The sequence below is a fragment of the Miscanthus floridulus genome, chromosome 14 (genome assembly GCF_019320115.1).
Source record: "Miscanthus floridulus cultivar M001 chromosome 14, ASM1932011v1, whole genome shotgun sequence".
In the NCBI taxonomy this organism is placed as follows: Eukaryota; Viridiplantae; Streptophyta; class Magnoliopsida; order Poales; family Poaceae; genus Miscanthus; species Miscanthus floridulus.
The window spans coordinates 20,814,096-20,819,261 of NC_089593.1; the positions used below are offsets into that span (position 1 = coordinate 20,814,096).

At 41.9% G+C, this 5,166-nt stretch overlaps 1 long non-coding RNA gene across 1 annotated transcript; it reads right to left on the reverse strand.

Moving 5' to 3' along the window:
• Nucleotides 1-1,220: 1,220 nt before the first annotated feature.
• Nucleotides 1,221-4,404, reverse strand: LOC136502532 (uncharacterized). Its single transcript, XR_010770617.1, has 5 exons — nucleotides 4,149-4,404; nucleotides 3,716-3,864; nucleotides 3,496-3,587; nucleotides 3,114-3,393; nucleotides 1,221-1,545 (listed from the first exon to the last, which is right to left on the reverse strand). It is a non-coding gene; the product is annotated as an uncharacterized lncRNA (long non-coding RNA).
• Nucleotides 4,405-5,166: the final 762 nt, after the last annotated feature.

Sequence of the window (5,166 nt, forward strand, 5' to 3'; positions counted from 1 at the left end):
TTTTTTTTCTTAAATTTGAGAACTTGTATGTTGGATCAGTCAATGTACTTCCCAAAATTTTGTTGTGCTGCACTACATCACTCTTAACACATTCGACTATGCTGCATTTCTGCACATATTTTCACCTATTTTTAAAGTAGGCACTGCCTACTCAGATAATTTCCTGAATTTTAGAGTTTGGCTGCAGCCATAGGGTCTCAAGATCCAGTAATTGACTTGCTACCTTTCTTTCTTTTACCAAAAAGAACAGCAAGAGATTTGCCAGGTAAAGATCTCAGTGCTCTAGTCAGCTTCTCAGATGCTTTTATTGTTGCCTACTGCTATGCCAGCCATGTTTTTAATCCTAATTTGAGCATCATACGTTAGCTTGACTTACATGTATTTGCTATTTACATCTTAAAGGTATCGTTTTTTTTTTTTTTTTTGCTATTACTGACGATCATCACCAATCACTGCCGCAAGCAATGCCATCATCTCAAACCACCTGTCCTTCACTTGAGCTGTATACTACTATTGCCTTAAATATAAAACTTAAATTACATCCACACTCCCATAACTGTAATAGTATACATGATGCATATGCATGCTGGATATACAGTAGTAGTATCACACATCTGACTGGTGTGTGTGTACACTGTACATCAATCACCGAACTAACAGCTAGGACAGCATGGAGATGCATGCAACAGGTGGCGACACAGCAAACGGATTGGGCGATGGAATGTTGGAATAGATCGTCGATGTACTGTCATCATAGGCATGCAATTAGGCACTGGTTGAGTGCCCGTGCGTTGCTACGGAAACAAAAAGAAAATTAGAACAAGGCAATACAACTAAGAGGCTCAAACGAAATTGTCAAAATGATAGATTATTAGATTAGTATGTGATTAGGTTACAAAAGCTCAAGAGATTTCTATGTAGCTACTTTCGAAATGGAACAGATAGTTGACTTAGGATGCATAAAATCATAGCAGTGGTGTTCACAAAGAGATTATCTACTCAGTTCAAGAAAAACCAAATTGGTTTAGTGCTCATCTTAACTTGCTTCGACCACCAAGCAAAATGCTTGTGGGAGGCTGAGGAAACCACTGTCGTCTGCAAAGTGCAAATGCATTTGCCATAATTTGTTGGTAGGAGAGACACCAGATGAATGTTACTGAAAAGAGAGAGCTCACATAAAATCAACCCAGCACATCTTTTGCTTAAGCAATGCTCTGAAATCTGGTTTGGTTGAAAAATAGCATCAATATATCCATTTTTTTCTGACCAATTATGCTAAGCAGCTAAATGGGCACAACCTCAGTATATATGACAAAATCTCCTTATATTATGGTCTATAAAAGAGCAAACATTATGTAACGGCAATTTTTTAACTCATACTATCTAGGAAATACCAGCCCTGCACATCTTATCACCCTTCAGCACCTTGCCCCATCCTACAACTTCATCTTCAATTTGCCAAAAGCAAAGTCGAGGTCCCATAGTTGTGGTCTACAGTACTCTTCAAGGTTTACCAAAGCAGGTTCCTTTCTTGCAGTCTGCCCACTACAAAAAGAGAGATTGAATTGTTGCAATTATCACATTAAGATAGGAAATTCATGTATGCAAAAAAACAATTATGCATGTACGTTAATAATGTAGTACATAACTACTTTCCTAATGCCTTACTATTTGAGAATTTCCACACATAATATATCAAAGACCTATCATTACTCTGACAAGTGGCAACTTAATTATTAAAAGAAAGGAAAATAAAATTTGTATTAAAAGAAAAAAAAGCTTATACGAAATTATTTTACCTTTTAAATAGTTGAGATTATGTAGTGCTACAGAAACCTCATGCCACACACACAGGAACCATGAAGTTCAGAAATACACATGCAAAAATGCCATTAGGATCTGGCCTTCAAGAATCATTAAGCATCTAATTGACTCAATTACCCATTGTTGCAGTGAAGCCTTGGACTTATGTTCCATCAACACTCATCAACCAAATTTTGAGGCTGAAGACTTTTTATGAAGGCACTAAATGAACAGGCTCCCAGATCCGAAAGGGTGTATAGAGCAATTCCATAAGTATGCTGGAAAAAAGAAGAACTAAGTATGGAATTACTCAAATTTATCAGTATTCAAACTTGGCACTAATTTATGGAAAGTAAACATTCTGCTCCATCTAAAAACAGCAAATAGTTGCGTAAAAAACAACAAACAGAGAGGAATCATATTGTCTTGTATATGTGTGGCTCCTTGTAACACTTCATCTGGTAAACCAATTAAGAATTTTCAAACAACAGATATGCATAAACCACAAGCACGAGACCAAATTAGAAAGTTTTCTTTTTACCAAAGAAAGAAGCACAACTGACATAAACCACAAACAAGTTCTAATGTAAGATTTTTTATTCTCCATGAACTGAACTTTGCCAATATGAACTGTGCTAACAATCTGCATGGCCTGAACTTCAACTATGCCTAACATAGATGCCAAGCAGAAACTCCATTTTGGGTTGTATCCTTTTCTATGCAGATCACCTAGAAGCCAAACCAGTAGAGTCCTAATGAGCAGCAATTGGACTTCATTTCCTATTTATTTCTGACCCTACAAAAATCCTACATAATATCATGTGGTCAAGTACTTATGGTCTTCCAAAGCAAAGGCACTCAACAATGAGGTGGATCGTCCTCATGAGTAGTTGCATATATTTCTAAGGATGAGAGTTGTATTATTGACCATAAGGTGCTCAATTTATATTTCTACTTGAAATGGAAAAATGGTTTGGTTGCAACAAAAAAGAGTGGAATTGTTGCATGTCACTGTTTTAACTATAAAGAAGCAACGAATAAATGAGGCATTGATACTTTCTGATGATCTGTCACATAAATATTGGAAGTTTTGCTTCTGTGATTTTTGGTGATTAACAAGGCCCTAATACCTCATGTTTGCCACAATAATGAGATCTTGATGAACCTCAACTTGTAGCAAATAATCTATAGAAAGATATGTCATTATCTAATTGAACACACCAGGATCAGAGATGCGGTGAGTAACCAGTGAGATTGCTATGACGCCTACAATTTTCACCATGGGGAATGTTTAAATTTGCTTTGTTTACCTGCAAAGCCAGCAACCAGTTGGGCGTAGCTGCAAATTCAGACCCCTGCCGCCAGTCTCCTCCACACTGGGCCGCCACGAGCACTCATGCAAGGAGCCGATCCAGCATGATAGAGGATAGGGTCTGCCATGATTGGTTAGGGTATGGCTCCTCATTCACTTCTCCTTGATCTGCTATGGTGGCAACAGGAGGTTGCCCCTCCCTCTCCCTTGGCAGTGGCAGCTGAAGGTCACCCTTTGGATGGATCCTCCTCACCACTCCTCCAAACTGTTGTGGAGGCCTTGATGCAAAACATATTGATAGAATAACATCAAGAAAGCATAAGAGCAGGGCACAATACAACTATGAATCGCCTACAGTGCATTCCAATATAGTGATTTACCTGCAATGGTTGCTCCTAATGCATCATCTGGTTGTCTAGCACAAGATCACATTGGCTTGATGGAGGCAGTCCAGTATCTGACTCTTTGATGACTAGAATTCAACAAATTTACATATCAGATCAATTTAACTCACTGCACCAATGTGTAATTGCACTGGGCTCCTACAATTCATACATATATCCCTAGATCTATAACCAAATTATCCCAATGTTGACGTACCGCAAAGGTCGTAAATCTTGTTTGCCATCTCCTTTTCAACATTCTTGATGCTGGTGGAATATGGTAACGGGTGTTGTTGTGCTTGGTGGACGGCTTCCAACTTGGCTAACAGTAATTGAAGCCCCAACAGTAGTTGTTGTTTGCTTAACCTGCAACATAGTGCACATGAAAGAAATATTAAAAGAAAGATAACCACCAAGGTGGGGAGGATGAAGAGCAGAATGGCTAGGAACATTCAGTGCAAAGCACACATCTCTGCGTAGATCCAGTAAAAGGGCATGGGTGTGCACATGTACACATGATAATCTTTGAAAGTGTTCGAAGTTAACAGGCATCATACATGTACACCTATATGTAATTAGATCAGATCCGAATAAAATAGATGGTTTGGGTGCTCCGTTTTGCATAGCAGGAAGAGAAGGGGTTGGCACACCTGGTGGTTCTCCTCGTCGGAAAAGTGTAAGGTTAAGATCCAGGGCCTAATGAAGACATGGGCACCTGGTGTAGTGCGGCCGCCCAGTCGTCGCCACGAGAGAGAGCAGCAGGCGCACTGTACTGGAGAAGAAAAGGCAGCGACGAACGACAGCACAGGCAACAACAGGCGATGGTGGGAGCAGGCCCAAGATTCGGCGTCCTCGTCTTCTCTTTTGGTCCTCCTCTGCTCGAGACTATCGGCGGAGGTGGCTGGGGTCTCCTAGTCCTGGCTTTCTTCGTCGTCATCGACGATGGCGGGGATGATTAGCAGCGCGCTGCGGAGGTGGGCATCGTGCGCGGGCAGCAGTTCCACGGTAGAGAGAACGGGGCAGACTGCGGTTCCGTGGAGAGCCGAGCGGGGCGGGGGCGGGGGCGTGGGCGAATCGTTAATTTTTTTTGGTGGGGGTGATTAGCGCGGTTAATCACAGAAGGGGGCGATTAGCGGGGCGATGACGATGATATTTGGGTCTTTTTTAGTTGTACAGATCAGCCAGGAAGCCGGAGGTGACAGTTCCAATTGGCATCAGTCCAGGAAAAGGTGTGAGCAATCGGTGCCTTGGGAAGGAAGAAGGAGAAGAACACTGAGGCAGCAGATAGGACATAGGAGGACAGGATTTAGAATATTTCAGTAATATAGGTGTTCTGTCATCAGAGCTGGGCCGATGTGCACCAGTAGGGGAGCTCCTGGGTCTTGTACGTCGTTGCACCCTGTCGATTGGTGTTTGAGCGCTCGTTCGTCGTTTCGGTCCTGACCATGATTCATCCACACAGCCCAGTTCAAAAAGGTGGACATATGTAAGCCCCACCTACCAGTTTCCACAGCCCAGCCCAGCGCAGACCAACTTTGCAAGTTCAATTGCACGACCCAGTTGCCTCAGGCAACGTGCTCGGTCAACGCAGTCACGCCGACGCCTGTGACGACAATGCAACCCGGTCACGTTTTCAGAAGTACATAGCCCTCTATTTCAAATTATAAA